The sequence below is a fragment of the Ambystoma mexicanum genome, chromosome 11 (assembly GCF_040938575.1).
Source record: "Ambystoma mexicanum isolate Mex_15411 chromosome 11, UKY_AmexF1_1, whole genome shotgun sequence".
NCBI lineage: Eukaryota > Metazoa > Chordata > Amphibia > Caudata > Ambystomatidae > Ambystoma > Ambystoma mexicanum.
The window spans coordinates 710,473,335-710,485,618 of NC_090934.1; positions in this window are offsets into that span (position 1 = coordinate 710,473,335).

Genomic DNA, 12,284 nt, shown 5'->3' on the forward strand with positions numbered 1-12,284 from the left:
CCTCCACCGCCCAAGCTCGGAGCGGTATCCCAGTGTCCTCCTGCAACAGTCGTGTAGGCTCCCCGGTTTCCGTTGGTGCTCTGTCCTCCCAATCAGCTATGTGTGCACCCTTGTTCTCGGTGGGCGCACGTGTCTTTTCCTTTCCTTGCCTCCTAATCGGGTCTTTGCATATTGTACATCGTTTGCATTTTTATTTTTATTTATTATATGCTGTTGGTTCAACTGGCGTGCCTTCCAGTCCGCTCGCCCATGTGTCCGTTGCAGGCATCGGCGCACACCCTGTACGCCGGGGGATCATGTTTTACTTGTTACTTTGTTGCGCTGACCGCGCAGCTGTTGCAACTTTCGGGCACTGAATGCTCCGTACGCCAGTCGATTCTCCCCCGCCGGGCGGTTCGGAGCAAGTCCCTGGGGCCGCGCTATGCCTTATCACCGACACAGGCGGCAAGACCCACTTCGTCCAGTTATCGATGGACAAGCCTCACTTCGTGTCGCTCCCCGAGCCCGCAAATCCCACCATCAGCACTCTTAAGCCCCACAATCCGCAGCACATCCAGCAGGTTATGTTTAGGGCTGTCTTCTACTCAATGCGGCATTTCGCAGGATGTTTCGGATTACGTCCAGTGATGCTCTACGTATCCCTATTGTGGGGCAGCCCTTTGTTCACGGCGGATCGCCATTTTGAATCCTGCGCGGCGAGTCTTCTCGAACTTGTCAAAGCGTTGCACTCCAGCATTCACGGGTCCAATGACCACAAAACACGCTCCAATTGAGCTCCGTGATTTCCTATGGGTACACCATCTATTACGGGTGTATTCGTTCGTTTTCTGAGCAGTTTTTGTTGGATCTTGGAAGGATCAGCAGGAGCCCTCTAGGAAACACGTCCGTTCACATGGCTTGTAGCCACGCCCCCACAAGTCCCCGTATTATTACCATCCTGCCCTCCTTGTCTACTGTGGACTGTAGTAACTTAAACGGGACATGGGGCGCAATCCATATTATGACACCTCTAGCATATGTCGAGTCGGTTGCCCCTAAGGTCGTCCCTTTCCATTTCCTCATGACCATGTCTTATTTCTCTTTGGTCAGGTGGGTTTCTTGCAACAATGCTATGTCGCTTCAAGTATGTCATGACCCTGTTACGTTTAATGTAGTTGTTTAGTCCCCTCACGTTCCAGGTTACTATCTTAAATTCACCTATCATTTCTGCTTCCCTTCTCCACCTTCCCGCCCCTCTCCTCCTGTGTCGTTGTGCACGTCTGTAGACCTTCTCCTTAACAACTCCCCAAACTACTCCCCATCACCCGTAACTAACCCCAACAATTGCCCAGCTCCAAAACTGAATCTCAGGCATCCCTGCTTCTCTCTCTTTTCTTTGTTCATTGCCAGTACTCGGAGCGGGGCAGGTGGATACTGTACTATCAGTATTTCAACTAACTAACCTACTGGGGGTAAGAGTGATTTCTGCACCGCGCTTCTTCATACTCATGCATTTCGTTAATTGTTATAGGACTCAACACATAATTACTTATTAGTCCAAGTGTCTCTATCGCCACCGCCCATGTCATCACCCCTACTTCACAGATTGTGTCTTATAGTCTTCACTGTTGCGTCACTTCTGGCTTTCTTTGTTGTTCTGGTCATGCTGTTCTGATGGTATGTTCTGCTAATCCAACCAGTTGTTGACATCTTCTGGAGTTTCAAAGAACAGGGCCCGATCTTTGTGCAGTACCTTCATCTTTGCGGGATACAATAACAGAAACTTCAGTTTAGCTTCCCAGAGTCTTCTTTTCACTGACCCGTAGCTCTTGTACTAGGAAGGTGCAGTCTCGATATGCGGTTACAGATGCTGACGCTCTATTAATGGTGCCACCTTTCCTGAAATGCTTCCGTATCTTCTCTATGTCCTTATAATTCAGTATCTTGACAATGATTGGCCTCAGTGGGGCACCGGGTTACGGTCTCTTCATAGGGCTTGGGGTTCCCTTTCAACTGTAAAACCTTGGGTGAGCGAACCCGCTCCTATTTCCTGCAGGAACATGTCCTCGATATAGTTAGTCGGGTTCTGGCCTTCCTCTCCTTCAGGCAGTCCGATGATCCTCGCATTATTGCGCCTAGCCCGACCTTCTGCCTCCTCTACTCTATTTTCCAGGTTCTGCACTTGTTGTTTCAAAATAGAGATATCCCGGGAGTTGTCTTTGCAGCCACTGGTATTGTCCTTCACCTCTTTTTCCAGCGCATCGGTGTGCTCCAACATCACTCTGACGTCTTGTCTGAGGAGGTTCATGTCAATCTGCATGGCATTACTTTGAACTCCAAGGACGTTCTCAGTTCCGCCATGGCAACCAATATTTGTTTGTCCATCCTTCGTTGTGTGTCTCCGTCATTCGCTTCTTGCGGCTGTGTCTTTGTCCCTTCAATCATTTGAGCAGGTCTGGTGAACATGTCTAAGGACAACTGCTTCCCTTTGCTGTTGTTCGCTTTTCCTGTCACTGCAAGTGCCTTTTCTCTAGTCTTCTTTCTCCCTGGCATCCGTGTTGATGCTGGCTGCTGGCACCGTGCCCAGCGAGGGGGTGACTACTGTTGTTTCTTTGCCGGTATTTATAATGTGTCCTTCTTACTGGGTCCCCTCTTTTGCACGTACGCCGTTGTCACTTCGTTATGCTTCTTCCCGTGGTTGTGCAGCTATGGACTCATTATGTATGCCCACTTCGTTTCCTCTGTCCTCACATGCCGCCTCCCCTTGTTCTCGCCCCCTCCCATTGTAGCAGGGGGTATGTTGCAGTTCCTACTCTTGTTCCGTCCTTTCTATGCACACCCGTTGCAAAGTGGGTTGAGTGGTCTGTCTGGGTAATCTGCTGGGGTCTGAGTACCGTCTCAAGCGCCCTTTGGCACTTCTTGGTGTGTGCGGGCCCTCAAGTCCACACACCTTTGGCAGTTTGAGAGCCTACTGCTCCCAATTGCTATTAATTTTAATACCCTTCACACAGGGGGGGTGCCCAATGTTTGGCCTTATCTTGCCTTGTCGGAGAACAGTCTACTGCAGGTATTGGAGCTTCTCACTGTTTCGTTGCTGATCACCGCTGCTAGTCCTCCAGCTGGCTTCACCTACTTTTGTCCAGCTTGCATGGCATTTTATGCCATGCTGCCTCGACTTGCATGCTTTCTGTACTGCATCCGCTGTGGTCTCCTACTGTGTCTAGGGTATCACAACACCTCTGCCTGTCGTTCTTGTCCTTCCTGTTCCCCTGTGTCCTTGTTGCGCCTGTGGCCGCTGTTCAGGCGGCCTGCCCACCGTCTGTCTTCTCGGCCAGTGGGCTTTCTCCACAGGCGTGCACTCTTCTTTTTCCTTCTTGCGGCAGCAATGTGGCTCTGGAGCTTCTGCCCTTTTGTGAGCTTGCCGGTTGTGACGACAAATTCAACCGGTGGGGGGTGTCTGTACTTCTGCTCTCTATATGGTAGAGGAGAGGCACAGAGGACCCCGGCCAAGATTCTCTAATACGGTAGCAATGGACGAGCAATCAAGGCCTAGCTTCTCAGGAGGTGATGCAGGCTGGTTCTTAAGTACAGTGTACCCCAAGCCCCCACAAAGGAATGTCCACACACTGTATTGGTTAGAACAGTCTTTATATAATCAATAGTCAAGGTTATGTACACTTATCACAATAACTCACTTTGTACTCCGGAAAATCAACAATGGCAAATATATACAATTCTAAAGTGGTACCACCCTTTGTACTAGATCTTATTAAAGTGCATCAACAATACTGTAACAATGTCACACAGATCAATAGAGTGAAACCAGCAATAGAGAGAGGAGAGAAAATAAGATGGTTGAGCAATAGGCAGAATACTGGCCCCTACCACTAGGCACAGTTCTGTGTGGAGATCCCCCACCTGGGCAACCTGTAAAACAAAGATATAGCACAAGCCCAGTCCATATATTGTTCTGTAAGTCTTATTCCCTCCTATAATGTTTTTACCCCCCCAATGTACCTGGTGGAGTCGAGTTCTTCGAAGAGGCGTCGACAGATCCTTCTTGAGCGACCCCCCTTTCAAGCGGGAGTCACGGATCGTCGAGAGGCGTCGAGAAACGTCGAGGAACTCGGTGTTCGGCGACGGGGAATCGACGGCCCTTCTTGAATGCCTTCCTTTTCAAGCGGGAGGCACGGGGCGTCGAACGTCCGTCGACAAACGAGGTAGAACGGCATCGATGAGGCAGCAGCTTCGTCCGAGCGGTGCTCGTCGGCGTCGGAGCGTCGGCGTCCTGCAAGGCAGAGGCGTGCGGGGCACCTCGGTGACAATAATTCTGGACCGCAAAGATTGTGGAAACGGAGGCCCAGCAAGGGCGTCGAGTTGTTCGTGTCTTTGTGGTCTTCGGGTGGCGGGAAACCCACCGGCAGGTTTCTCCTCGGCGCGTTGGTCGTCCTCGACTCTCTCCGGCAGGATAAAGGGGTCGACGGTGCGGACGAGGTAGTCCTTCGATTCGAATGTTCTTAGGCAAAGGAGCGGACGGCTCCGGTCGTCGGCGGCACGGCGTCAAGTGGTTCCCACGGCTGGGCAACACAACTTCGACGGGCCTCCAGCGGTTACACAAACCTGCGAACCCTGGTCGACGGCAATGGACTTCGACGGCGTCGATGTCCGGGTGCTTCACTTCGATCTCCTCGGCGATCCCGTCTCGGGTCGGCAGCCTTTCGAGGGTCTGTCTTCCAGGGCGCTTCGGCGAAGATGGAGCGGTGCTCGATGGTCCCTCGGAGCACGGGAAGAGGGCGCCTTACCAGGTCCTCTCTCGGGTCAGTCTTCGACGATTTCGGCAGCCTTCGGATCGGTCGAAGCAAATGCAACAGCAAGTCTTCTTCTTCCAGCTGGACGTCGAGGATCAGCAGTTCCAGTTACTCTTAGAGTGGAGACTCAGCTCCAGGACGCTTCTGAGCGCTTCTGAACGTTCCTGAACCCCCTGAATAGTGGTGAGAGGTCCCCAGATATACTATTCTGTCTCTCATTCACACTGCTGGCACACACTCAGCAGCCAATCATACAGAAGGGCATTCATGCAGTCAGTCAGCCAATCAGGCACACAGTGCATTCAGGCCACACTCCTCCCTTTCAGACACTCACAACAAGGAATGTGGATTGGGACAAGTACCCAGCCATTCAACACTACACACTGCATTCAGGCCAGTTTCGGGCAGGGCTGTCTCAGTCTTTGTCTCTCATGCCAGAAACCAGACAACCACAACAAGGAGTGTATATTGGTCACACACTCCATTCACCCAGGTCCCACCCACAGGAGGTACCCACAACATACAGTCACTGGGAAGGCTCCAGTCAGTCTAGCTGGGCCTTCACAACAACACCATATATGGCACTTCCACCCAACAGCCAGTCAGGGGGAAGGGACAGAGTCAGGGCTTCCCAGGACTTTGGGAAAACAAGGTAACAGGCAATAGAAAGCAAGAGGCCACAGGGGCCATCTTGTTTCCTATCAGGAATCAACTGATCCCAACGGCAGGGCCTGGGTATCCCAAAATGGAGGACACCCAGAGCACCTGTCAAATTCAGCATGGAGCTGCCACCAGCCCATACCCTGCTCTGTGGGCCACCCACAGGTGCCCAAAAACATACATTAGGGGCACAGGGTTGTACCCCTACCCATGGGTGCCATAAGGGTATCCCATGGGTCTGTTCACCAAACCAAAAGAGAGAGCTGCACTGCCAGGAGTCCCACATGGACTCCTGGGCAGAAAACATGACAGAACACACGATAAAAAGCAGTAAAGGACAAGGATTCAGAGGCCCTGTCCCCCTGATGCATTTCCAGCATCACACTGGTCCTGCCTCTCCGTTATCCGGCTTCGTTCCTTCCCCTCGCAGCGTGTATTATTTCAATTCTGATGCCCTGAGTGCCACTTTTGTAGTGCGTGCCTGCACCAGTCTCCGGCAGTCTTTTTTGTGACTTTCGCTCATCGATACCGATGCCACAGCCTGGACTTCTCTCCTTTGCTCGGCCACCCTGCAGTCAGCCTGACGTGTTACCCTTTTGCATCTTTCTGTCAATGTTCGTACTTTCGATGGGTGACACAATGTATCCACCAACCCACTGTGTTCACTGCTCAGTCTGTCCGGCACACACGTAGCGAGTGCTTCTGCTTCTTTGTTGCTGTTACTCCTTCTGATGTTTGCCCAGCTTTCCGAGTCTGCTTCCCATGAGGAGCAGGGCTCTGTACTGTTTTGCTACTGTTTCTGTGATGAGTCTTTGTCTCATACATGGGTGGGTGCCATTTTGAATCCTGTGCTGCGGGGTCTTGTGGGGTCTTGCAAACTTCTGTCGCTTCTTAGTCTTACTCGCAGTAGCGTTTCATGTTGGGCTTTTCATCGCTGCATGCCCACGTTATTCATGATGCGGTAGCTTCCTTTCTGCTTCTTATTGGAGGGTTATAACGCCTATTTACAACGTTGGATCAGCAGGAGCCCACGCCATCCTTAAGAAATATTGTTTGATCTCATTGCAAGAGACTTGGCTATTGAATGTTATGTCATTTGATGATTATGGGCCTCATTCCGAGTACGGCGCTAACCAATGGCGCTATTAACGCCTTGGTTGACGCCGTACCCGGACCGGCAGCGCCTTGGTGGATGGCGGAATCACCGCCCCATTCCAAGGTTGGCGGGGCGGTAATTCCCCATTCACCAAGGCTCTTCCCCATTCCCAAATGAGCCCCCATAGGGCTCAATGGGAATGGGGAAGATGCAAATAACGGTGACCGTTCATTACGGTCACCGTTATTGGCTTGGAGGCCCCTTTGCGCCCTCGACTTTAACACCTGCTCAAAGCAGGCGTTAAGGGCGAGGGCGCAGAGGGAACTCGGAGTATGGCGGTAAGGGATTACCGCCACCGGTATCGTTACCGGTGGCCGCTATCCCTTACCGCCATACTCGGAATGAGGCCCTATGTCTCTAGTTTTCAAGATGCTAAAAAAGGTTGTCAGGGCTGTCCATATGGTGGTCTGCTTACCCTTGTGAAGTCATATAAGGAACTGGTGTTTTATTGATATTGACATATTAATTCTAAATGTGTATTGTCACCTGGGAATTGGTCATCTTCATTATTTCACAGAGCCAATTAAATGTGAATACGTGGAGTGCCACATTTTTAGGTGGGCAAGTTATCCTTTGAGGTCACTTAAATGCTACTTGCATAAATAGGAACGTATGTCTGATGAAATTACCAGGGTTGGGAAAGATGCATGCTAAACATGGATGTCAATGGCTAAAAAGGTTTATCCATGCTTAATTTTGCTACTCCTGGTGATATACCTGGTAGCAATGCATGGCATAATGGGACTCTCATCTGTACTATTGATTATATTTGTGTGTGAGGTTGGCTCTTTGAGAAAACCACATGCCTTGTGATTGATGGGAAAGAGTGGAGCGATCATTGTACACTGTCTGTAGAGTTCATATTTCGAATTATGAGATGGGTCCACGCGATCTAATTACCCGACGGGTAACAGAGTATCCTAGAATGTGAGTAATGTGAAGATATTCAATGATACCTCAGCACTGTGTCGTACTGCATCTTCTTTAGAGGGGGAGTATGAAACTTTCACTATAGATAACTGATGATTTTATGGAAGGTACCCTAAAGTGCTCCAGGGATGTTCGTTATCTTCAGAGAAATCGTTGTGCGACAAAACATCTGCATTCATGTGATGTGGAAGTTGTAGCTAGGAAAAAGGTTTTAAGAGCACAGATTAGGGGTATAAAACTCAAAGGGGGGGCGCACATTTATTAAAAGATTATTGTGCGATTAAGAAGGTAAAGTCTCTTTTAGAACTGGTTGAGGGAGATGAGGGCTATCGGGAGTCAAAGGGATGCGGAAGGCATGTTATTGACTTCATGTAATAAGAATTTGAATACCTTTTGGAGGCTAATTAATGATATGGATATTTCTCGGGCTGCCCAGCAATTAAATTCGGTTTAGAGCAAGCCTGCGTCTCACATTTTGAAGCACTGTATGCATTGCCTGTTCTGTCTGAATATGGTAAGAGCAATGGTTTAGTAGTAAATAATGATGATTGGGAGCTGGATGTTGGAGATGATAATGTATTAGAAGCACTGAAGATTGCTTCGGGACCCAATAAATTATCAAATCTATTATTTAAAGGTGACCAAGCTTTTGGGGCTTGCATTTTTGACTACTCTTTTCAAGCAGGTGGCAGAGACATATATTTTCCGAAATCATGGTCCACTGCCCACATGGTAACGATTTTTAAGAAGGGCTCACAATTTGATCCCATTCATTATATGCCAATTGCTATCTTAGATGCTGATAGCAAAGTATTTGCAACTTTGCTATTGGGAAATCTGGAATCATGGGAAAAGGTTATTGGAAGAATAAAACAATGGCAGACTGGTTTCAGTAAGCATATGGGAACTTCCTTAAATGGTTTTGTGTTGAAATGTGTACAAAATATGGTATGGTCTAGAACATATTTGATGCGGTTGATCAAGGTCTTTTATGGGCTAAACTCAGAGAGGACTGAATTTTAGCACCCTGTCTTTTTAATTTATATATGGAAGAAACAGGGGAATACTTGGAGCTGGTCTCATTTGCATCACCCAAAATGTCCTTTTTAAAAACAACCCGGTTGGCCTGTGTGTAATATTTTTATCCATGCCAATGCGCTTATCTGAACAATTGTGCATGGTTCATAAAACAGAAAAGAGCTGCACACCCTGCAACACACACAGGCAAAGTTGGTGTAAAAACAGGAATCACTGCTGTCACCTGTCATCTGTCACCTGAAACATGGCCACAGAAGGGCAAAATCTGAAAATGCCCTTAAAAATTCAGTCCTTTTCCCAGAGAATTATGGAAAGGAAAGTGTGCTGAAATCATGGATTCTCCAGGCAGTCAGAGGAATCCAGGCATCACTGCCCGACAGCTGCCTAAGGAAATTGGCTGTCAAACCCAGTTTAAACGTACAAAAAAGGAAGCCGGTGCCCCTCTCTCGAAAGAACAAGGCATGATAACCTGTTCAGTGGTTGTTAACCACTTTGAGAGTTCGCAGCCATCTGCTTTTTGCTCACTGTACCTTTCACAGATGGGAAATATCCATTTGCATATCAGTCTTTGTCCTTTTTTCTGAGGAAGTGAAAAATCCGCCTGTTTAAAGCATTTTTCTGTGAAGGGCTTAATTCCTTTAAAATGTCAAATCCATTATAAACTCTGTTCATTTTGTATCTTTTAAATAAAAGATTGTAAGTGAATTTTACAGGAACCCAGTCTGGAGCCAATCAACTGTTTAATTCTGATCTGACAGTGCCTAGCCTGGGAAAGTTGACATCTCAGCTTGACACTTCCTTGCTACAGGAAGGCTTAACTGATGCTAATGGTTCCCGCATAATGACAACAAGCAGTACAATGGGACCTCAGTAGACTTTCGTCTGGGGCTGAGCCAAAGAATAAAGGACAGGCTGAGCATTGACCTCTGCTGGGAGGGGCAGGAACTTCCCCCTCCAGGAAGGGAACACGCCCCCGCTGATCAAAAGACTGGACAGCTGCTTCATGAGAAGGGGATCTTATCAAGGAGAACTTTGATGTTAAATCCTTATGTTTGATTAAAGTTTAGAACTCTTTAACTGAGCAACCTAAAGAGGAACAAATCTGAAAATTGGTAGACATTAAACTAATTTCAGCCTTGTGATTTGAAGACATTGATGAAACTTGTACCATTTAGGGAACCAATGTTATGAAAAATGTCTTATTGTAGCAGAACGATCAATGTTGCAAACCTAAAATTGTATGTACATGATCCACTAATCAGTGCCCAGAGATGTACCGAATTAGAAATGATTAATCCAAACCGTTCTAGTGGAAATTGATAAAAATCTGTAGAATGACCAAGACAGCTCGCACAAGGATGGGGAGTGAATGTGAATGTAGACAATTGAATATAAAATATATGTGTCCAATTTTATTAGGGTACATAATGTTAGATATGTACATTTGTGCAAAAGTTATGTTTTGGTAAAAATCAAGGTGGGAGTTCCTAAATCCTGTCATAAAGATGATAGCTCTGTTCAGACCGCCAATCAGGACAAAGCACATGGCTGTAGCCACTCACAGACATGGGGGTGTGTTTTTGAAGTCCTGCCCACGTCATAAACCTTGTAATGTATAACTAGAGGAGTTAACTACACAAAACACACACTGCTTCCAGAACCCATCCAGATGTCTGTGCAGCACCTTATTCCAGAACTCTTCATCTTGTAGCTGACTCCAGAATTCTTAGAAGATCCAGATTTCTTTGCAGAATCCAGACGCTAGAAATGCTGAACTGCTAGCTTGACCCAATTGCAAACCTCCAGAATTTAAAGAATAATTCTGATTCAGCTTGGCTTGCTACCATTAAGGCTTGCCCGCTGAAACTTGTATCCTGTCACCTACCGTGTCCAGTAACCAGAAGGGCCCATCCTAATCCAGCCTGAGGCGCAGTCCAAAATTCACCAGAACCGCGCCGCTGATCCAAATCCCTCCAGAGATGCACTGCTGCCGGTAGACCTGACCCGATTCATTGACCAGAACTGACAGTCCAATTTAATTACAAAGGACTGTAAGTAAGAATGGGAAGAACCGTGACCCATAGAATATCTGCATTGTATTATCCCAATCTCAACCCATCCCATTTTTAAATTCAGAACCCTAGTATTGTTAGAATCTTTCTTGCGCTGATTGTCTCACCTGTGTTACAAAACCATAACTCTCTAGTGATTTTGAATAACTAAAGTAAATCCCAGAAATCGAATATCCACCACGGACTGGTTGCGCTGGCCACGTAGCTGTGAGGTTTCATGTGTGGCATCCTCTTTTTCATAGTCCTTAATATAGTATAAGTAAACCCATCTGTCATTTTTAAAACCAAATTTCTGTTTCCATTTTCGTGCCTATTTTGCAAAAACGCCTCTCACTAAAACCTCTATAACCTCTTCAGTTTTAAAGATAGAAAAGAAATTCCAACTCTCACTGATACCCAAGACCCTTAGCTACATCCACAACTGAAACCCGTAAAGTAAAGGTTTGCCGGAATTTGCAATTTTAGCCAAAGTTTACACGTGTCCTTTGCCCATTTCAAAGTGCTTTTTTCATCCTATCCTGATCTAAAGTGTGTACCGTTGTTCATATTATAGCTCATGTGTGTTAGGACCTGTTTAGTGTAGCTTTCCTCAGAAATTCTATCCCTGTAAGCATTTTTGCACCTTTTTGCATTATTTTACAAAGCAATTTTATACCTGTCGGTGTCATTTGCCAAAATGGTTCTCTCTCTTGTTTGGGGAGGGACGATTGTCTATAAACTCTAGACCTTGTCTTTCATGCCTGAATACCTGCTGGTTACTCACATTGGTGTAGGATTGCTCATTTGTATTTAAACAAAACTTTGTAGGGGAATATTAACCTAAACTCTATCTGTTCACAAAACAAAACTGTTCTTTTTCCTGTATTCTATTCTGCATTAGTATGAGTGAATTCAATTGCTTTACTTATTTTCTGAATTGTATTGTCACCGTTAGGTGGTTGCTGCCCCATATCTATATATATTAAATGTATGTGTGATTTGAATATTAAATAAATAAAATAAATATTTACCTTTACAAACTATCCTGATTCTGGGTTCAGTGTGACCTGGGGGGGGGGGGTATTTTGAGAGTGGTGTGATATGAGTGGTATATCATTCAGAATATTGAACTTATAGACAAAAATAAATAAGGGTTTTATTGCGCACTACATGCTAGGCGAGACTTGGGTGTGTGCCTGATTGAAATCCCTTACAGCTATGCAGATGGTTTTATGATGTTTGATTTTACGCTGAAGGGACTGCAGTTTTTAATTGATGCCTTTGCTAGTTATGCCTCTTCCAATTTTTTTTAAATCAATGAAGAAAAAAATTAAAATACAACTATGCACTGTACTAAAAAGATAAAATGTTTGTTTTAATGGCGGATTGGTAAAAATGTGTTGGAAAAGGTCAACAGTTTTATTTATCTTGTTTTTCCAATTGTCTCGAAACAACATAAACTACAAGTTGGAGAGTGGATGAAAAGTCGTGCACTGGCCCTCTCTAATCAGCTCAGTTTAGTAGATGCCAAGTATGGGAAATTCACTATAATTCCGGTTTTAATGTTTTATCAAGGTAAGATTGCTCCGAAGATTGTATATCGAATAGAAGTTCAGAGGCGCTGGATTTTCAATGTTTTTATTTATTTAGGTTTCATCTTAA